The following is a 23,236-nucleotide window of genomic DNA, read 5'->3' on the forward strand; positions in this document are numbered from 1 at the left end:
ATTCCTGTCTTACCCCTAGGTTCTTCATGACATTTTTTTTTTCTTCTTAAATTCCATATATGTGTGTTAGCATACGGTATTTGTCTTTGTCTTTCTGACTTACTTCACTCTGTATGACAGACTCTAGGTCTATCCACCTCATTACAAATAGCTCAATTTCGTTTCTTTTTATGGCTGAGTAATATTCCATTGTATATATGTGCCACATCTTCTTTATCCATTCATCCGATGATGGGCACTTAGGTTGTTTCCATCTCCGGGCTATTGTAAATAGAGCTGCAATGAACATTTTGGTACATGACTCTTTTTGAATTATGGTTTTCTCAGGGTATATGCCCAGTAGTGGGATTGCTGGGTCATATGGTAGTTCTATTTGTAGTTTTTTAAGGAACCTCCATACTGTTCTCCATAGTGGCTGAACCAATTCACATTCCCACCAGCAGTGCAAGAGTGTTCCCTTTTCTCCACACCCTCTCCAGCATTTATTGTTTCTAGATTTTTTGATGATGGCCATTCTGACCGGTGTGAGATGATATCTCATTGTAGTTTTGATTTGCATTTCTCTAATGATTAATGATGTTGAGCATTCTTTCATGTGTTTGTTGGCAGTCTGTATATCTTCTTTGGAGAAATGTCTATTTGGGTCTTCTGCCCATTTTTGGATTGGGTTGTTTGTTTTTTTGTTATTGAGCTGCATGAGCTGCTTGTAAATTTCGGAGATTAATCCTTTGTCAGTTGTTTCATTTGCAAATATTTTCTCCCATTCTGAGGGTTGTCTTTTGGTCTTGTTTATGGTTTCCTTTGCTGTGCAAAAGCTTTTAAGTTTCATTAGGTCCCATTTATTTTTGTTTTTATTTCCATTTCTCTAGGAGGTGGGTCAGAACGGATCTTGCTGTGATTTATGTCATAGAGTGTTCTGCCTATGTTTTCCTCTAAGAGTTTGATAGTTTCTGGCCTTACATTTAGGTCTTTAATCCATTTTGAGCTTATTTTTGTGTATGGTGTTAGAGAGTGATTCATTATAACATTTAAAGTTAGGGAATCCCCTGGCAGTGCGGTGGTTAGAACTCTGCGCTTTCACTGCCAAGGGCCTGGGTTCGATCCCTGGTTGGGGAACTAAGATCCCACAAGCCTTGTGGCCACCAAAAAAAAAAAAATATATATATATATATAAGATATGGGAAGTGTTGGTTATATTCTGTTTATCATTATTGAGTACCCTTGTGAATATAGGTCCTTGTATTGGTTATCTATTGCTATATAACCAATTACCATAAAACTTGGTAGCTTAAAACAGCAACATTTACTGTCTGACAGTTTCTGTGGGTCAGGAATGTAGATGCTACTTAGCTGCATTCTGTGGGTCAAGGTCTCTCACAGGCTGCAATCAAGATGCAGCCTGGGGAGTTTCCTGGCGGTCCAGTGGTTAGGACTCTGCACTTTCACTGCCAGGGGCCCAGGTTCAATCCCTGGTCAGGGAACTAAGATCCTGCAAGCTGCAAGGAGCAGCAAAAAAAAAAAAAATGACAGCCTGGGCTGTAGTCATCTCAGGGCTCAACTGGAAAAGGCTCCCCTTTCAGGTTTATGCACATGGTTGTTGGAAGGATTCAGTTCCTATGGGCTGTTGAACTGAGGGCCTCAGTTCCTTGCTGGCCTTTACCAGAGGACACCCTCAGTTCCTCACCATGTGGGCTTCTCCACAGGGCACCTCACACATGACAACTTGCTTCATGAGAGCAAGCAAGCAAGAGACAGAGAGAGTGCAAGCAATATGAGAGTAACAGTTTTTTATAACTTAGTCTCAAAAGTGACATCCTGTCACTTCTTGTTGTATTCTTTTCATGAGAAGCAAGTCACCAGGTCCAACCCACACTCAAAGGAGTAAATTGAAATTTTAAAGAAAGTTGTTTAAATGAAGCAATGAGTTTTCCTTGCTTTTTCTACGTATTTGATATGTACCTTTCTGTGTTCTGGAAGCATGAATCCTTCTCATCCTTGTCTTCCAATAGAAGAGTTCCATAGTATTCCTGGTATCCTACCCTTTAATATTCAGAATTCCCCTGCTGCCCTTCTAATAACTGTCTGTAGTTCTTTCTTCTTGCCTAACCTATACTATTATGGTCCAGTGAAATACTTGTTCCTAGAATGGTGTTTTTCTCTTTAAGTCTGGGTAACTACATCATGTTATTTTAATGGGCAGGTTCTAGAATAAATTCCAGATTTGGAAGCCAACAGAGAATACATTTGCCATTTAGACCAAGGTGACTTTTGAGGATAATACTTTTCTTACTGTGAGCAATATATAAATGCCTTGCTTTCCACATTAGAATACATTGTACGATGGGTAAGGAAATCCAGGTCAGTAGGGGAATAATATGGAAATACTGTATTACACAAGTAACACATTTTTACCATATTTTGTATCTCAAACATATGTCTGTTCAAAGCAGTTGTTAGAAACCTCAGTTTAAAATCCAAAGGAACATTCAATGATAAACGTCAGTCTTACAGATTTCAGTGAAGCGTTTAAGGCTCTTGAGCTTGTCATATACTGCTTTTCATTTCAGCCAAATAGTCCTCATCATACATTGACGTGCACGTAGTACTTCTTGTACATTGGGGGCAATTATGTAGGCAAGGAAACTAGTGTAAGTTTTGCCAAGCAATGAGTACTTTCTATCTCTAGGTGTCCTGCCTCTACAGTGATTCCCACTTCCAATGGGAGAGAATCAGAATAGTGGGATGTTGTAATGGAAGATTATAAGCATTTAAAAGCCTGTTCTCTTAGCTAAGTGCTAAAGTAATGAATTTTTTAAAATGCAAAGAGTCCCTAATCTTATAAAAATTTTATTCCTAAATAGCACAAGAGAGAACCACAGTCTGTGTGTGTGTGTGTGTAGGACTTTTCTCCCCCATTTATTTGTGTATGTCTAAGTTATTAGTAAAAAGTATAGGGGCTTCCCTGGTGGGGCAGTGGTTAAGAATCCACCTGCCAATGCAGCGGACACAGGTTCGAGCCCTGGTCCGGGAAGATCCCACATGCCGTGGAGCAACTAAGCCCGTGTGCCACAACTACTGAGCCTGCGCTCTAGAGCCTGCGAGCCACAACTACTAAGCCCATATGCCACAACTACTGAAGCCTGTGCACCTAGAGCCCACGCTCTGCAACAAAGAGAAGCCACCGCAATGAGAAGCCCGCACACATCAGTGAAGACCCAACACAGCCATAAATTAATTAATTAATTAAAAAAAAAAGAGTATAGGGTTATTAGGAGATAAATTTACTTTTTAGGGAGCATTTTTTTCCTTTTCCAGCTTTATTGAGATATAACTGACATATAACATTGGGTAAGTTCATTGTGTACAACACTATCATTTTATATATATATGGATTACTGATGAAGTTTATGGACAGCCTCTCCAGAAAATTGCACCCACGTGCAAAATTTTGCATATTGTCTGAGTTTTGAAGAAATTAATAAAACATTTAGGTTTGTTTGCCCTGTGTAATAGTTTTATCTGAAAACTAGTCTAAGCAAACCAAAATTAATAAGAATCAGACTAGAGTCTTCTAAGGAAGTTACATTATTGCTAACTTCCATTCCATACCCTAAAGCTAGGTATCTAAATAATGCAACTGTAGAGATTCCATAAAAGTTGGTTCTTTAACTTAGGCTCTAGGTGAGTTAATTTAAAGAAGGCAGTTATTTAGGAGGGAAGTAGGGGAAAGGAAGGGTAAGTAGGAGAAATTCATACACTTCTGTTTTAAGGAGATGGGGTCCTGTGATTAAAGGTTCCTTAGATTTCTCTGCACCTGCCCCAACTAAGGCACTTTTTTTCCCTCAGTTGAGGATTGACAGTGACCTGTGCCACTGGTACCCTGACATGGATCTAGTTTTCCCATCTACATCCAGGGACCATTCTTCCCTATTTTCTGCCCTCCTGATCCTCCATATTGAGAGGTGGCTCTCACTTAGAACTATGGAAAACATCTCAGACCAAGACCACCATCTTAACCTCCAACTTATATTTAATTTTAAAACAGTAGTCACATTTTTTGAGATAAGGTATTCAAAAACTGTTTAGCAAGCACATTGAAAAGAAATAGAGTGCCTTCAGCCTGGCTGTATATTCTGCAGCTCAACATACACTTTATCATTTCCTGCTACCATCACCCCTAGCCATGCCAGATATATTAAAATTTCTTATATCCTGAAGGTATTTGAGTTTGCAACCTCTGCTGTGGGTTACAGGAAGTCGTTACTTTTTTTAGAAGGTGGCAAAGAAGAACTGGAAGATGAAAGAATGAAAATTTCCCTTACTCTCTCCCTATTAAAACGTGCAATTTCAGGAGATTCATAGACTTTCAGAAGTGTATCATAGGATCTCACATCAAGAGTTCTTGATTTAGATCATTCATTAGCTGACATAAGTTACTATTTAGAATATCATTTGTTATTAGCTACTGTGGTTTAGCTCTGCTAGGAGGAAGCATTATGCATGATTAAACAATTGAAATGTAATGTTACTTAAAAAAGAGAAGAACTAAAGGAGAATTTCCTCAACCAATAACCTCTGGTGGTGTTAGGGAAATATTCACCTTTTCTAATACGGTGTTCATCAAATGACTCTTATTCTTGTAACTCTCCCACTGCTCTCTCCTTCCTCCATCTCCACCACTCATCTTCCCACAGACTCTAGCTCTTTTCTACCACATTTTTACAATATTATATTAAGAATAATCTTAAAAGATTGACTGTACTACTCTAACCCTATGACCTTTACCATTATTTCTTTTGCCTGTTATTCTGCTAATTCTCTTGCCTTTTCATACCCCTAATTATTTTTGTGTGCTGGGTTTAATATTTGAAAATATGTGTAGAAATAATCTGAAAGTAGGATGATTTCTTTTTTTTCCAGAGAGGGTTTTCATTTGCTTCTGTCACCTGTGACCAGTTCAATCCAAGTTCAGGGTGTGAAGTTTTCCAAGCCAATGAAATGACACAAATCAGTACTGCAGGACCTAGTTTACTTCTGGTTCATCTTTACCCTTAGGTTGTAGCTCTTAAGGGTCTCAGCCTAAAGTATGGGGTGTTTTACTAGATTTCCCACTCCTGGAAGATCCTAGACTCCATTTTTGTTCCCCTGACCTTGTGAGACAGTTAAACACACAGCTCAGCTGCTCAGTCATTTCTTCCCTGTGAAGAAATGCCCCCAGTGCTAAAGTGGCTCTCCGTGCTGGGCAAGATCTCCATTTCTGATTTCCATCTTCTCCCTGTTCTTATAATGATGACTTAGCACCATCTTGTTGGATCTTTAACGCTTTCCAAAAGATTTTTAAAATATATTTTGTCCAGTTTTTAATAATTGTCATCAGCTGGAAGGTTTCCAATTACTAAAAGGTCCCTATCATCATTATTTCCTTTGGGGGAAAACAATTCTAGCATTTGTATTTGTAGATCATGTATACATCTGAAGGTATGTATACATTTTTATTCTTCTGTTCTGTGCTCCCCATGAAGCTACATGGGGACAGACTGTATGCTAAAACAGTCTTAGAACACTACCTCTTTGGACAAACCAGTCCCCATAAATTCTGGGAGCTATCTACTAAGAAATTGAACTGATGGTATTAGCCGGTTGATTAAATATCAATATAAAGAACTTCTCTTTTCAAACAGGCCTTTAAAAAATTATTTATTTTAATTAATTTATTTATGTTTGGCTGCGTTGGGTCTTCATTGCTGCACGTGGGCTTTCTCTAGTTGCTGCGAGCAGGGGCTACTCTTCATTGCAATGCACGGGCTTCTCATTGCAGTGGCTTCTCTTGTTGCGGAGCACGGGCTCTAGGCACGTGGGCTTCAGCAGTTGTGGCACGTGGGCTCAGTAGTTGTGGCTCATGGGCTCTAGAGCTCAGGATCAGTAGTTGTGGCTCACGGGTTTAGTTGCTCCACAGCATGCGGGATCTTCCCGGACCAGGGCTCGAATCCGTGTCCCCTACATTGGCATGCGGATTCTTAACCACTGTGCCACCAGGGAAGCCCTGAAACAGGTTCTCAGAGTTGGTTCATGGTCCATCTCTTTGAGCAATTTGTCTCCTGTTTGGACTTGGAACTTAATCTCAAAGAAATTAGTATTTTGCATCAAAATTTTGGCAAGTTTTGCCAAGTGTGATTATGATATTACCCATGATACTGAATTGTTGAAAAACTTGCCTTTCTGTGCCTGATGTCTTTCTGGTGTTATTTGACCTATTACTATTAGATTGGGGAGGAAAATGTCTGTTTCATCCAGTCACAAATCCCAAATGTATTTCATAGATTACTGAGGTAAGTTAAACATTATTATGTTTTCAGCTTTCATCTTACCTTCTACAATAGCCGTAATAGTTAAATTATAATTGTGAGTGGATGAAGCTGATGTTTATATTGCTGCCAGAAAAAAAATTTTAAATAGGGAATAGGAGTCATCATGCAAAATGATTGGAGAGTTTCTTTAGTGTTTGAAGAGGATCATGAGACACAAGCTTACTACAGTTTGGCTTTCTATTGCTTGGCTCTGTTGCAAACCAATTTTAGAAGGAATGTTCTAATCTGCTGGTTAATGTTTCATTAAAACATTGAATATCAAAAGCCATGTAATATATTTTTTGTATTTACCACAAAATTCCTAGTGCATATATTAAAGACTCAATTTTCTATTAATCTATGTAAATTGTCTTTGATACTATAGAACAGAATGCTACCCTTAAAATGTAAAGGTATTTGTTTCATATAAATAATTTTTCTGTTTATAAGTTGTTTTTTTTTTTGCGGTACGCGGGCCTCTCACTGTTGTGGCCTCTCCCGTTGCGGGGCACAGGCTCCGGATGCGCAGGCTCAGCAGCCACGGCTCACAGGCCTAGACGCTCCGCGGCATGTGGGATCCTCCGGGACCGGGGCACGAACCCGTGGCCCCTGCATCGGCAGGCGGACTCTCAACCACTGCGCCACCAGGGAAGCCCTGTTTATAAGTCTTAAAGTGAAAGAACTCTGGTTAGAATTCATTTGTATACAAGTAAAACTTCCATTACAGTCAAGGGCATAAAATATGGATGCTATCTTCTGGTACCTTACCAGAGCAATGATGCTTATTTTCTTAGTTAAAATTTATTCTATACAATGAATTCTCTAGTACAACAAATGCCTTATCTGGTCCCTAATCAAGTAACATTTTTTATAATGACCCAGGTTATATGCTCTCTGCCTTAGAGAGAAGAAAGAATTAAACTATAAGTGAATCATCACAGCATTTCTGTAATGAAAGCTTTTGAATAACAGTTATCCCTAAATCATTTCTTCTTAAATATTCAAACAAGAAGAAAAGAAGGAAAAAAAAACACACTAAAATGACCAAAAACACTCATCTGGACAATTTACACGTTTTCTCCTTTATGCTTACCACTGTATCCACAGTGCCTAGTGCAGTGACTGACTAATACATAGTAGGTGTTCATTCAGTGTGTGTTCAATGAATGAAATGAACCTAAAAAGTCAGAGGAAGGCAAAATGAAAAAAAATTTAGTATGTTATAAATATGTGTAAATTACATGGTTTTCTCTCTACTTAGGAATATGTCTTTTTCTAATTTACTACAGAGGGGCCTGTGTGAACAACTGGAACCATGATTTCTTAATCTGTGCTTATAATGTAATTTCACTATGGTGTTGAGAAAGAGGAAGTAGTATTTCTTTCAGTGGTTTTTTTATTTGTGGTGTTTCATTTGCTTTAAATTCCTAAACTTTCTCCTTCCATTGATATAAGTCTACCTACAAGGCCAATGTGACTAGCATATGGGAAGGGGCTTAAAGCTTCACTAGATAAGAATTCGGCCATGGCAGCCAGCTGAGATCAGTCAGCTACGAGTGAGTTGTAATAAATGTAATTAGAGAACATAATCAATGAGTATAAAACAAAGAATGAGGATTTCAGGAAAATATCTGCCAGCCAAATGTGACACATTTATCCTCAAAGGTCAGGAAAAAGAAAATAAATACATGAATAAGCTTAACACTATCCTTTGAGAAACTGAATATATATAACAATGACCAGACCATGTATAAAAATAGAGTTCTGACACCCAATTTGCAGCAGATAGCCTAGGAACCCAACTTAGTATCTACAAGTCAGACTTGTAGGAAGTAAGACTACTATCTCTAATAACCAGTCCAGGAAGCCAAAAGTAACTCCTGTAACTATTGGAACTAAATGACCAGGGCTTGATTTTTAACTGACAGCTTCCCTAGTATTTGCCCTCACTTCCAACTTAGGAGTAACCAGAGAAGGCTAAATACACACACCTAGCCAGTCATGTAGGATGCTTCTAGTTAGCCCACCTTCAGCTCTTCTGTGCCAGGTGCCTCCGATCAGGGCATAACCTGAAGCCTCTCCTTTTTTTCCCACGATAAAGCTTTTCAACTCCTCTGCCTGCCTTTAAGTCTCCTCCAGGTGCAAGTGATGGTAGCTGATTCCCTTGCTATAGCAAGCTCTGAATAAATAGCCTTTTCTTGTTCTTATTTGGGTGGTCTTCATTTATTTCCATACCTTTTTTTCACATAACATCATTCCCAGTGACAAAGGCAGATCTTGACATGACTTTGGAGTCTATTAATGCCTTGGTGGTGTATCACTTTCCACATTAACTGATTTTGATTTAGTCATCTCATGGCACTGAAGCTATGCTGTGTGAGGTAAGCGCTTTTTTAGTATACCAGTATTACAGCTCTTGTCAGACTTCTAAATTAGAATTAACTTACTCTTTTGGTTCTGTACAGTACCCCTAGTTTTACAGCTGTTTTATTAGCCTCATTTTCTTACACCCTTACACCACCTCCATTCCCCTTACCTTTATCCCCAGCTGGAAGAACTCAGAACCAGGTACCTGCAGTTAAGTTCAAAGGTATTGGAAGTGGCATCTCGTCTTCCACCCCAAATTGTTTCACCTAGGAACACTAAAAAAAAGTTTCCATATATGTCAGTATTTATGGACTTGCCTGAGGAATTTAGAATATAGTCTGTGACTATCTTCCTTTCCTGTTTAAGAATCCTAATGCCAGAACTAAGTAATACCTGAGTGTCTCATCATTGTTTCTCCCAAATTTGGTGTAAAGCAAGCCTCTGATAAACTGCCTCGATATGTCAGTGTTCTATGTGGACATGGAGATTCCCACCCCAACTCTAACTACCTTTATATTATATAAATATGTTTATATACTAGCAGAGCAATACACAAACACAGACTAATACTTGCAAGATACATTTCCAATAACATTTATATAAATGCATTTATGTAAGTATAAAAGAAGGACAGTGAGGTCAGTATATAAAAATCAGGAGTGTTTCTATATTCTAGCAAAGAACAATTGGAAAATTAAATCTAAAAACAACTTCATTTACAATAACATCCAAAATCATGAAATATTTAGGGATAAATTTAACAAAACATGTACACTAAAAATTATAAATAAAACAGTGCTGAGATAAAGATCCAAATAAATGAAGATATCATTTATGGATTAGAAGATTCAGTATTGCTAAAGTAGCAATTTTGATTTACTACAATCCCAAGAAAAAAATGTTTGTAGAAATTTATAAGATTTACATGATTATAAATTTAGAAATTTACATGATTTAAAATTTTTTATAGGAATGCAAATGACCTAGAGTGGCCCCAGTGCTTTTTCAAAAGAACAGCAAAGTTAAAGGACTTCCATTATTCTTCAATAAAGGTGTCAGGGAAATTCAGTGGAGAAGTGAACATCAATCCTTACATCATACCGTGCACAAAAGTTAACTTAAAGTACCATAGACCTAAATGTAAGAGCTAGGAGCAAATCTTTGCAATTTTAAGGTAGGCAAAGTTTTCTTGGATAGGACAAAAGAAGTGTGAGCTATAAAAGAAAAAATTTAAAAGTTGGGCTTTATCTAAATTTAAAACTTTTGTTCTTCAAAAGAGACTTTTGAGAAAAGGAAAAGGCAAGCCATAGAACAGGAAAAATATTAGCATACATATGTCTGACAGATTTGTATCCAATATAAAGAACTCTTACAAATAATAAGAAGAGAACCTAATTTTTTAAAGTACAGAAGATTTGGAGAAACATTCACAAATGAAGATATAAGAATGGCCAGTAAATACATGAAAAGGTGTTCAGTATCTTTAGCCATCAGAGAAATGCAGAGTGAAACCATGAGATACCTCTGTGCACCCATTGGTATGGCTAAAATCAAAATGGCTCACAATACGAAGCGTTAGCGAGGATATGGAGCAACTAGAACTCTTACACACTACTTGAGAGTGTAAACTGAACAATCTCTTTGGAAACCGGCAATTTCTTACAAAGTTAAATGTTTAAACTTTATAACCCAGCCATTACACAACTTTGTATTTGTCCAAGAGAAGTTAAAATATATATCCACACAAAGACTTTTATAAGAATATTCGTAGCTTCTTCATATATAAAAGCCAAAAAACTATTGTATATGAAACAGCCCAGTGTTCATCAGCAGGAAGAAAAGAAAGGTGGTATAGCCATATGAAGGAATACTACTCAGCTATAAAAAGAAACAAACTGTTGAAACATGAATAGATTTCAAAAACCAAACCAAAGAAGCCAGACAAAAGAGAAAATACACTATTTAATTCCAGTTATATAAAATTATAGAAGATATAAACTAAGATAACAGAAAGCAATGGTTTCTGTTTCTGATAATAGAAAACGTGGTTGCCTGTGGCTAGGGTTTGAGAGAGGGTTTGACTTCAAAGGGACCTAAAGAAACTTCTGGGGATGATAGAAATGTTCTATATCTCAATTTTGGTGGTAGTTTCACAGATGTATATATCTGTCAAAATTCATTGAATTGCACACTTTATTGGAATATAATTTATTGTATGTAAATTACATCTTTAAAAAGACAAGATCAATAGGTGAGTAAGAAATAGAATAGAATCCTGGAATAAGATGACAGCTAGAAGTGAGTGGGTATGAAGGTGAGTGGTTGAGAATGAGAGAATGGTTATACTGAACAGAAAATACATGGTAAGAGAAATCACCAGGGTTTCATTTTGGTCTACTAATAAGTTATGGTTGCATTTGAATCAACTTAAGTACCTAAAAAGTAAATGCTCACCCTCAGAATGGGAGAAAATATTTGCAAATGAAGCAAATGACAAAGGATTAATCTCCAAAATTTACAAGCAGCTCATGCAGCCCAATAACAAAAAAACAAACAACCCAATCCAAAAATGGGCAGAAGACCTAAATAGACATTTCTCCAAAGAAGATATACAGAATGCCAACAAACACATGAAAGAATGCTCAACATCATTAATCATTAGAGAAATGCAAATCAAAACTACAATGAGATATCATCTCACACCAGTCAGAATGGCTATCATCAAAAAATCTAGAAACAATAAATGCTGGAGAGGGTGTGGAGAAAAGGGAACACTCTTGCACTGCTGGTGGGAATGTGAATTGGTTCAGCCACTATGGAGAACAGTATGGAGGTTCCTTAAAAAACTACAAATAGAATTACCATATGACCCAGCAATCCCACTACTGGGCATATACCCTGAGAAAACCAAAATTCAAAAACAGTCATGTACCAAAATGTTCATTGCAGCTCTATTTACAATAGCCCGGAGATGGAAACAACCTAAGCGCCCATCATTGGATGAATGGATAAAGAAGATGTGGCACATATATACAATGGAATATTACTCAGCCTTAAAAAGAAATGAAATTGAGCTATTTGTAATGAGATGGATAGACCTAGAGTCTGTCATACAGAGTGAAGTAAGTCAGAAAGAAAAAGACAAATACCGTATGCTAACACATATATATGGAATTTAAGGGGAAAAAAAATGTCATGAAGAACCTAGGGGTAAGACAGGAATAAAGACGCAGACCTACTGGAGAACGGACTTGAGGATATGGGGAGGGGGAAGGGTGAGCTTTGACAGGGCGAGAGAGAGTCATGGACATATACACACTAACAAACGTAGTAAGGTAGATAGCTAGGGGGAAGCAGCCGCAAGGCACAGGGATATTAGCTCGGTGCTTTGTGACAGCCTGGAGGGGTGGGATAGGGAGAGTGGGGGGGAGGGAGACGCAAGAGGGAGGACATATGGGAACATATGTATATGTATAACTGATTCACTTTGTTATAAAGCAGAAACTAACGCACCATTGTAAAGCAATTATACCCCAATAAAGATGTTTAAAAAAAAAAAAAAAAAAAAAAGTAAATGCTCATAATAATGCTGTGTAACAAACCACCCTAAAATTTAGAGCAACCAAAAAATAAGCAGTTTTTTTTAGTCATGGATTTGCAAGTGTGGGTTGGGATGGCTCTGTCTCAGGCTGCAGGTTGGCTGAGCAGCTCTGGGGTTCAAGTTGGGCTCAGGCCTGTGGGTGTTCATTCTGGGGCCCAGGATGAAGGGGCATCCACTGGAGAGAAGCTCTTTCTCCTGGCGGATCACCAGAGCACAAGAACACAAGCCCAACTGCTCAGGCACATTTCAAGCCTCTTCATAACATTCCAAGGTCCAAATAAAGTCACATGGCCAAGCCAAAAACATCTTTCATTGTGTGAAGTTTTAAACCTACCCAAAGAACCTCCCATATACCCACCCCACAGTATCAACAATCATTTCATGTATTTTCTCCCCCTCTTCTTCACTTATGCCCAAGGGAACTAAGAAGTGTAGGGATATGCTTTCAGGTCAGCCTCTATGAGTAGAGATGGGCTAGTGGTGTTGCTTTGATTCTTGATCACTGGATCACTGGCAGTGACTCTCACAATCAGGAGCTCAGTGTGGGGAGGATGTGGTAGAGCTCCACTTTAGCACTTCCTGTGGCAAACTGCAGAAGCACTGCTTTTGTCGGTCACCCATTTCCAATGTTCATCAGAAAAGGAAAAATTTAGGTTGCCATTTAAGAACTAAGAAATGAAAATATAACCAGGTTTGCTTTGGCAGTTGGGCCAAGCTAATCACAGGTTTTGTAACTCTGTTGGAGAGAAAGCATGGGTTTCTTTATTTGATTAAATGTAGTACAAAGTTCTGAGTCTTGAAATAGATGAGAACAAGCAGTTTATAATTAACAGATCATAAAGGAAAATGTAAACAGCCCGATGAGAAAATACTAAGAGAATGCTGAGAATTAAGAGTCTGTGGAACTGTTCTATGTGTAGCCTGCCATGTTAGGAATACAGATTAGGGATTTGGATACATTAGCTAATTGTATCCAAGAAATGAATTCATTTCTTGGCACAGTTTTAATCATTGTTTAATCCTTCTGCAGTTTGGCTACTTAGAGTAAAAAATACTTTTTGCAAATGTTGTAAAGTATAAACCATCTCTGAAAAGAAAATTGATGTCATCAAAACACCAAAATATTCTGAAATATTCAGCATTTGCTTTTTTACAGCATCCTATTTCTTGCCTGCATTATATTTCTCAGAGTTTAATTTACTGTGATTCAAATTATCTATTTTCCATTTTTCCCCACGAGACTATAAGCTGCTTAAGGATAGGGACTGTGCCCATTGTTCACAAATGTGATCTAATACCTCACACAGTGCTGGACACACAGAAAGTACTTAGTAAATATTTATTGAATTAATTCATGCTTTCTTGTATTGTCCATGGAGGTTATTCTGCTGGATCCCATTAATAAATAAAATAACCATTTAAACAATTTGTACTTAATAATCACATATTTCCTGGCAAAATAATGAGTCCAGCAGCCAGGCAGCCTGGACTTCAACATTGACTCTGTCACTTGCCTAACTGTGTAACTGTGGGTGAGCAAAAGCTTGATCTGTGTGTGCCTCACTTTTACTATCTGTACAATAAGGAAGGTGTTGTGAAGATTGAATGATTTAATACATGTAAAGCACTTAGAAAAGTACCAGACAGTAATGCCTCAGTAAGTTATTATTACTACTAGTACAACTATCAATATTATTATTCCAGAAATAAACTTAAAACACTCTTTTAAAACAATACTAAATATGCTATATTACTCAGTTTTGATCTCAGAATTCTGTATTTGTGTTGAACTGGTAAGTCTTACAGAATTTGAATCTGAAAATTGCTCCTCCCTCTGCTCTTTTTCCTTAATAACTCTACTGTTAAAAAATCAAACAAGTATGGCCTCCTGCAAAAAACCTTCCTTCCTCCTTTTCTTCCTCCATCTTCCCAGAACAAGTTTAATTGTTTCTTTCTCTGTGCTCTCTACTACTTCCTTTAATTTACAAAATACTTCTTGTATATATACTGGCTTCTCTCTATCCTTAGGTCATTGCTCCACTTTAAGTTAACCGATGTAAGAGGGGAGTGGTCAGATATTTTTTTATTTTACACTCAATTTTTAATTATATATAGCATTAGTTAGTTTTTCATAGCTGTAGACTCCTTTCTTGGAGGAAAAAAAGGTATTGTGAATATTGTTTCATTCTCAAACCCAGTGTCCTATGTCCTTAATACATTTTCTGTAAGTTTTGAAAATTAAAATATAACATAATTACAGAAAGGTATACAAATAATAATTATACAGCTCTGTGAAATTTTCAGAAGTGAACACACTTGTATAACCACTACCTAAATCAAGACATAGAACATTACCGGCACCTCAGAACCTTTCCTCATGTTTCCTCTGCATCATAATCCATTCCCTCTAAGCTTGACCACTGTTCCGACTGCATTATCAATGATTTCTTTTACCAGTTTTCCAACTTTATATAAACGAAGTCATTTAGTATGTACTTCTTTGAGTCTGTCTTCTTTTGTTTAGTAGTATGTTTGTGAGATTCTCTTTCATTGCTGTTATATTTCATTGTATGTCTACTGTTAATGGACATTTTCAACTTTGGCTATTATGAACAACTCTATGAATGTTTGTTACATCTATTTTGATGCCCCTACATATACTTTTCCTTTCGGTATATACCTAGTAGTAGACTTGCTGGGTCATGGGGTTTCAGTCCCCAGTCTAAATTTTTTTCCAGATTTGATGCTACCAGTTTACATTCACACCGGTACAACAGGATTTAACTGTCCTTTTACCCCGTATTATCAGGTGTTTTTGGTTTGTTTCTTTTGTGTGCTATCCTGCACTACACATACGTAGTGGTATCTCATTGTGGTTTTGATTTTCATTTCCGTACAATGTTGAACATTTTGTATAAAACAGGAGTTTTGTAAATTCCAGTGTGGAATTTCTTTTGTTCATCTTTTAATCGTATTGTCTTTATTTTTCTTATTGATTTGTACGAGTTCTTTGTATATTCTAAATACAAGTCCTTTGTTGGATGTATGAACTAAAGATATTTTTCCCACTCTATGGCTTGCCTTTTTACTGTTTTGTTTTGTTTTGTTTTTTTGCGGTACGCGGGCCTCTCACTGTTGTGGCCTCTCCCGTTGCGGAGCACAGGCTCCGGACGCGCAGGCTCAGTGGCCATGGCTCACGGGCCCAGCCGCTCCGCGGCATGTGGGATCTTCCCAGACTGGGACACGAACCCGTATCCCCTGCATCAGCAGGCGGACTCTCAACCACTGCACCACCAGGGAAGCCCCTTTTTACTGTTTTAATGGAGTCTTTGGTGAACAGAAGTTTTTCTCATTAATAAACTTACCCATCTTTTCTTTTTTGTGTTCTGTTTAAGAAATCTTTGCCTAGTCCTAGTTCATGAAGTTATTCTATTAGGCTATCTTCCAGAAAATGTATTATCTTTCGTATTTGGGTCTTTTATCCACCTGGAATTGATTTTTGTTTATGGGATGAGGTTGGGACAGGTTCCATTTTTATTCTTACATACTGATCCGTCACCAATGATTGAAAATGCCATTTGATTACTAAAATATTGCAATGGCATCTCTGTCCAAATAAGGTGATTATACATGTATAGATATGTTTCTGGATTCTTTATTCTGTTCTCCTGGTCATTTTATCTATGCTTGTACCAATCATACTCTGTCTTAATTACTTTAGCATTAGATTAAACCTTGATATTAAGTAATAGCAGTCATTCTTCTTCACATTTTCTTTACTATTCCTAGACCTTTCCATTCCCATGTGAATTTTAAATCCTTTATTTTTTTTAATGTTTAATAATAATTCCTATTAACTTTAATGAAAGCTTTTCAAAATTACAAAATCCATTAAAATAGTTCATCATACTAATAGCTGTAAGAGAAATAAAAACAACTAGTTTTCTTCATAGAGGCTAAAAAAGGCATTTGATAAACATTCAATAGCCACTTCTGCTGTGGAAAAAATATCCAAGCATAAGAATCCTTTAGTTTTACGGTGCTGTATTCCTCATTCAGTATTCTGGGAGCAAAGCCTATTGCATAAACACACTGCTCCCAAATAGCCAAGATAAATTTCAAGAGTTTTAATCAACATAATGTATGAATGATATGATTTATTTTGTGTATAATAGTGTCACGGTGATTATTTTCCAACAACCTACCAGCCATCTTGTTTTGTTGTGTATCATACTCCAAATTCATCATTATTAAAGGAGTCACAGTAGAATTCCACTCAAGAAAAGTACTGTCTTTGTTTAGGGACATAACTTAATTGGGCGTGTTTGGTTATGAAGATGACACCTTCTTCACATCGCCTGGATGGTCATGGATGAGACAGAAAGATAGGTAAAATATTTGGTATGAGGATTTAAGAGGAATTTTGAGAGTTTTGAACAAATACCCTGGGCAGAGGGGAGGTAGGAAGTGATGCTCAGCAAAATGGTGAGAGACTGGAATCAAGGATGACAGTAGAGCTTAGGGGTTAAGAGCCTGAGTTCTAGATCCAGATTTCCTGGATCAGCTACTTATTAGCTTATGAATTTGGGTAAGTTACTCATCCCTCTGTGCTTCACTTTCTTTATTCATAAAAAGGGGATATATGTGCCTACCTCATAGGGTGGTTATGATCATTAAAAGAGTTAATGTATATAAAGTACTTAGAAACAGTACCTGGCATATAATTAATCCCCGTATGTGCTAGCTGTTATTATAATTAATAAAAGATAATCTGAAAATTTGAGATACATCATATTTTTTAGTTTCATTTAATTGTTCTGTGCCATGATATAATCCCCCACCCTTAACAAGCACACTGTAACCCCAGTAAAGTCCTGTCCACACACCACCATAAGACTAAGATTCATTGAAGACTGAAAAGATTACAGCAGAATCTAGTAGTGCAGAAAACAGACCCTACACTCAGGAAAGAAATATCCCAAAGACTAAAAATTCATTGTAAGTTAGAAATTGAAGTAATTTTAAGAATCCATGGAAGTAACAGGTTGGACACTGGTTTTCCTACTGACTGTGTGTTAAGAGTTCATCCAATTTGACAGATTTTAAAGGATAAGGTGATTCTAGCTGTTTCAGGGTTTCTCAACCTCAATACTATTTAATGACTTTCGGGGCTAGATAATCCTTTATTGTGGAGAGCTGTCTTGTGTATTGTAGGATGTTTGGCAGAGTCCCTGGCCTCTACCTACTAGATGCCAGTAGCAGCACCGCTCCCTGCAGTGTGACAACCAGAAATATCTCCACTCATTGCCAAATGTTCCCTGGGGGGCAAAATTGTCACCAGTTGAGAACTGCTAAGTTATTTAAAAGAAACTTCCCTGCATAGAGTTTTTTCCTCAAGTTCCAAACATTCACAAACAGAGAATAAAATAATGCACCACTATGTAGTCATTTCCTAGCTTCAATAATTTTGACAACTTTGTTTTATCTATATCTTCTCCATTTTTTTCTGTAGTAATTTCAGCAAAACCTGGTCATTATATCATTTCTCCCATAAATACTTTAATGTATATAAAGTATATGAGCTTGTGGACTTCTTAAAAATAATAAATATTAGTATCTTTTTAAGAAACTAATATTTAGGGGAAAAAAAGCACTTAAGAGAAATAGAGTGATATAATAAGACTAAGAGTAACATGAGTATAAGAGCCTAGAAGAAAAAGGAAGAGTTTGGTTTCTTTTTCCCCTAGCCTCTTTCTTAAGTGAGTAACATTTGGACTTTTGCAAATAATGCATGAAATAATAATATAATTATAGCCTCTTGCCTGCCATTTGTATATAGTGTAGTAGTATGTTGTGAAATTTAAAGAGGTCAGGGACTTTTACATTTTATTATAGATGTCTTCAGATTTACATTTAGCATTTTAACCTGAAACTGTTTACTTCAAATTTCATATGCTATAAATATTCTTGTTATCATAGTAGACTTTGATAAATTTTAATAATATTAAATAGTTGACTCAGTAGTTTAGAAATTCTACACACTGTGGTAACGAAATGAAAAATTCTTCATAGCAAGGGTTTAAAGGTGGAAATTTGCTTGAATGACGGATAGGGGATTTGTGTGTTTTTAATTGAAGTATAGTTGATTTACAGTCTTGTGTAAGCTTCAGGTGTACAGCATAATGGTTCAGTATTTTTGCAGATTATATTCCATTATAGATTATTACAAGATAATGGATATAATTCCCTGTGCTATATAGTATACCCTTGGTGCTCATCTACTTATATATAGTAGTTTGTATCTGTTAATCTCATACCCCTAATTTGTCCCTCCACCCTTCCCTCTCCCCTTTGGTAACCACAGGTTTGTTTTCTATCTCTGTAACTCTGTTTCTGTTTTGTATATACATTCATTTGTATTATTTTTTAGATTTACGGTACTTGTTTTGAAGATGCATTTGCATGCATTTGTAACACAGCTTTTTCCTGAGATTTTATATTAGAGTATCATAGTTGGGCAGAGGTAGAGAGATAAGGAACTGTCTATAATGTTGGACATTATAGAGGTAATAAAGCCCCTGGGATATCTTTCTGGTCTGTGGCAGAGAAATCCGTTTTTGTTGCCTCTTGCAGAGAAGTAGGGAAGGGAATATAGATCCTGTTTTTCTACTCTGGCGTAATTTCAATGAGAATTCTTTTTTTTTTTTTTTTTTAATGGGACTTTAACGCTGGTAGAATTAGGTTTGAATGCCAGTCTAGGCACTTTCTTTTTTAATTAATTAATTAATTTATTATTTATTTTGTCTGCATTGGGCCTTTGTTGCTGTGCATGGGCTTTCTCTAGTTGTGGCGAGCGGGGGCTACTCTTCATTGTGGTGCACGGGCTTCTCATTGTGGTGGCTTCTCTTGTTGCGGAGCACAGGCTCTAGGCGCGAGGGCTTCAGTAGTTGTGGCACATGGGCTCAGTAATTGTGGCTCGTGGGCTCAGTAGTTGTGGCTCGCAGGTTCTAGAGCGCAGGCTCAGTAGTTGTGGTGTGCAAGCCTAGTTACTCCATGGCATCTGGGATCTTCCCAGACCAGGGCTTGAACCCATATCCCCTGCAGTGGCAGGCGGATTCTTAACCACTGTCCCACCAGGGAAGTCCTCAGTGAGAATTCTATATAGATTTTCCACAGATGGAGCACTTGAGTTCAATAATACTATACAAGGATACACCTGTAGTCCCTTCCTCTGACCTGCAGCTTGTGACTTTAGTAGAGAAGTTAAGATAAATGTTAAATTGAATAATAAGAACATAAACCTCACTTTCTTGCCATTAGGAGTGATTTAATGTGTAATGCTGAATATCCTAAAAAATTAAGCTATTATATTTTAGCATCAAACCATATGATACTCTAGTTAATGCTTGCTATGGTGAAAGGACATATCTGACTCCAAAAAAAAAAAAAAAAGATTTTTGTAATATCCTATATAGGATAGTGCTACTGTGGATTGTTAACAGGTTAGACTGAATGCATCTGAACATAAAACAAAATCTGAAAAAATGTTGAAATGAATCAAGTTAATGTAAAGAGATATTCAGTTTAGGTAAATTAGTTCTGCCTCACATTTAAAATAGATCATCTTGAGTTCCCTGGCTATTTTTTATGTCTATAAATTTCTATAAATTCTCTATTTGGAAATAAATTGAGCCCAAGGAAAGACCTCATACTGACATTATTCAGCATCCCTCAGTGAAAAGGTTTGAAAAAGAATAATTCCTGTAGTTGGTAACCACTGAAAAATAGCCTAAATAGGAAGAAAATTACGCTTTCCTCAGCTGCCGCTAAGGTGCTCGGTCCTTCTGAGGAAGCTGAGACCGCATTGGGGTGTAGGCCCTCACTTCATCTGGCGACTGCACCATGCCCGACAGCCCCTGTCTAGCACTCGCCCGCACCATGGCCTCCGACTCAGCGCTCACCTGCATCTACTCGGCCCTCATCCTGTCCGACAATGAGGTGACAGTCACCGAGGATAAGATCAATGCCCTCATTAAAGCAGCCAGTGTAAATGTTGAACTTTTCTGGCCAGGCTTGTTTGCAAAGGCTTTGGCCAGTGTCAACATCGGGAGCCTCATCTGCAACGTGGGGGCAGGTGGACCTGCCCCAGCAGGAGGTCCCGCCCCCTCCCCCACTGCTGCCCCAGCTGAGGAGAAGAAAGTGGAAGCAAAGAGAGAAGAATCTGAAGAGTCTGACGATGACGTGGGCTTTGGTCTTTTTGACTAAACCTCTTTAGTAACACGTTCAATAAAAAGCTGAGCTCTTAAAAAAGAAAAAAGAAAATTGCGTTAAAAGCTGATTGTATGGGAAGAGTGTAGCAGTCAGGAAGCACAGGATTAAAATGAATGCCAGAGATCAGGAATTTTAGGGGTCTAAATTCCAGGGCAAAAAAATGAACCTGAATGGGGTTTCTTTTTGGAGTGATGAAAGTATTCTGGAATTAGAAAGTGGTGATGGTTCAATAAACTTATGAAGAGACTAAAGCCATTGATCTGTATACTTTAAGAGGATAGAGTTTATGGTATATGAATTATTTTGAAAAAATGACCCTGACTGTGGGGGAAATGATAGCTCAGGGCCATCTGGCATAGGGTAGGAACCCAACCAGAGTGAGTAGTGCACCTGTGTGCAGGGTGGCAGGGAGCAGCGGTGAGATTTGTTACGTGTAGGGGGATAGATTAAATAAGTATAGTATTAAATAAGGAAAACAAGAACCAGATTTTTCACTATTGGAGAACAGAGTTATAACTTTGGAAAGGAAGTCTAGAATTAACCCTATGGTATTGAATTGGAATTGGAGCATCTTTGTGAACATTTAGTGTATGTTTGTATATGGATTTACAAATAAAAATGAATATAGAGTTGTGTGTATATGTATATAAGTGTATGAGCATACTGCCTAACTCTGTCGACGGAGTGGACCTGGGGGGCAGTGACATCCTGATCGCAATGAGCATACCTGATATTCTAAATACCTTTCCCCACTAAAAAAAAAAACCAAAAAACAAAAAACCAACTCTTCTTGGGAAAAGGACTGATTCTAGGGCTAGGGCAGGGAAAGTACAAGATGAGCCCGGAACATCTGATGCCAGAAAGCAAAGAAGTGCTCAGAAAATGACAGGGATATATCAGAAGGTTACAGGAGCCAAATTGAAAGGGCTTACGTGGCCAACTTTGGGACAATTTGAGCATCAAAATAAATAATAATAGTAACAGGTTATAACTCATTGAGTAAGAATGGAGTCTTTGAGTTCAGATAGGTAGGTAGATAGGTAAAGGAAAAGAAACTAAACTATAGAAGAGTGATGGATTTAGAAAATATCACTGTTTGGCAAGCATGATAGTAATTCTACCAAGAAACATTAATGGATGCTAAAAATAGTGGGCAAAAGTTTATTGAGGAGAGATTCAGACTGCTACTTGTACACCAATGTTCATACTATCATTATTCATAATATCTAATAGATGGAAACAGCTCAAGTGTCCAACTTGATGGACAGATGAATAGATAAACTAAATGTGGTATGTACATAAAATGGAGTCAGTCATAAAAAGGAGTGAAATTCTGATGCATGATCTAACATGGGATGAACCTTGAAAATTTGCAAAGTGAGATAAGTTAGACATAAAAGGACAAATACTGTGTGATTCCACTTATATGGGGTACCTAGAATAAGTAAATTCATAGAGACAGAAAGTAGAATAGAGGTTACTAGGGCTAGTAGGAGGGGAGATTGGGGAGTTTTATTTAGTGGATACAGAGTTTCTCTGGGGGATGATTAAAAAGTTCTGAAAATGGAGATGGTTGCACAACATTGTGAACGTACTTAATGCCACTGAATTGTACACTTAAAAATGGTTAAAATGGCAAATTTTGTTACGTGTATTTTTATCACAAAAATTTTTTTTAATTTAAAAGTTTGTTGAAGAATGGGATACTCACATACTTTCAAAGTATCCCCCCATTACATACTTATTAATTACAAAGAGAAAGAGTATAATTTTAGAGTGGAAATATCTGGCAAACACTGCCATAACCAAGTGATCAAACTTAACACAGCATTGCTTTTGCAATAGTTCTGCCAAAAATGCATAACCTGGATTAAGTCATGAGATAACTTCAAATTGAGGGACACTGTGCAAAATAGCTGGCCTGTAAGCTTCAAAAGTGTCAAGATCATGAAAGTTAAGATGAGATTAAAGGAGTCAAAGAGAACTAAGAACTCAGTGCAGTTGCTTAATCCTGAATTGGATCTTTTTGCTAGAAATGACATTACTGGATAAATATCAAAACTTAAATGGGGTCTGTGGATGAGATCATAATAATGTAAAATGTTAGGTTCCTGATTTCTTTGCTAGTACTGTGGTTATGTAAGAGAATTGCTTGTTTATAGGAAATGCATACTGTCTGGGCATGATGGGATATCATGTCTATATTTTCAAATGGTTAAGGAAAAAAATGTTCTTTGTACTATTCTTGAAACTTTTTTGTAAGTTTGAACTGATTTTAAAATAAAAAAGGATATTTACATGAACTGTAAGGAAAAAAAAAGATAAAAGAACCTGAATGAAGGTGGTGATTATGGCCAGGACTAGATCCCAAGACTAGGACTTGTATTGGAAGGCTAACTGCCAAAGAAATGGGAAACTTCTATTCAGTGAGTTACAAAAACATTCTCTCAAATTCAAGGGTTTCAAGTAAATATATTGAGGATTCTGAGTAGACTATCAATTATAATATGTAACAGTGGAAAAATCAGCTTCTAGTCAAGGACCTAGTAATTTTGCATTTAGAATGTGAAAACAAAGGAAATGACCAAACTGAATGTAAAAATAGTTGCAAAACTGGCCATTTTATTTTGATAGATTCAGGTGTTTCAAT

General features: G+C 37.2%; 1 protein-coding gene and 1 pseudogene across 1 annotated transcript in view; both read left to right on the plus strand.

The window, feature by feature from the left end:
• Window positions 1-23,236, plus strand: part of TANC2 (tetratricopeptide repeat, ankyrin repeat and coiled-coil containing 2) — a 349,573-nt gene that overhangs the window by 165,194 nt on the left and 161,143 nt on the right. The window lies entirely within an intron of this gene.
• LOC111182600 (large ribosomal subunit protein P1 pseudogene) lies at window positions 385-23,232 on the plus strand (annotated as a pseudogene).

This window comes from Delphinapterus leucas, chromosome 19 (assembly GCF_059928025.1).
Source record: "Delphinapterus leucas isolate spDelLeu-1000000601 "Yukka" chromosome 19, BTC_Dleu_Yukka2, whole genome shotgun sequence".
Taxonomy (NCBI): domain Eukaryota; kingdom Metazoa; phylum Chordata; class Mammalia; order Artiodactyla; family Monodontidae; genus Delphinapterus; species Delphinapterus leucas.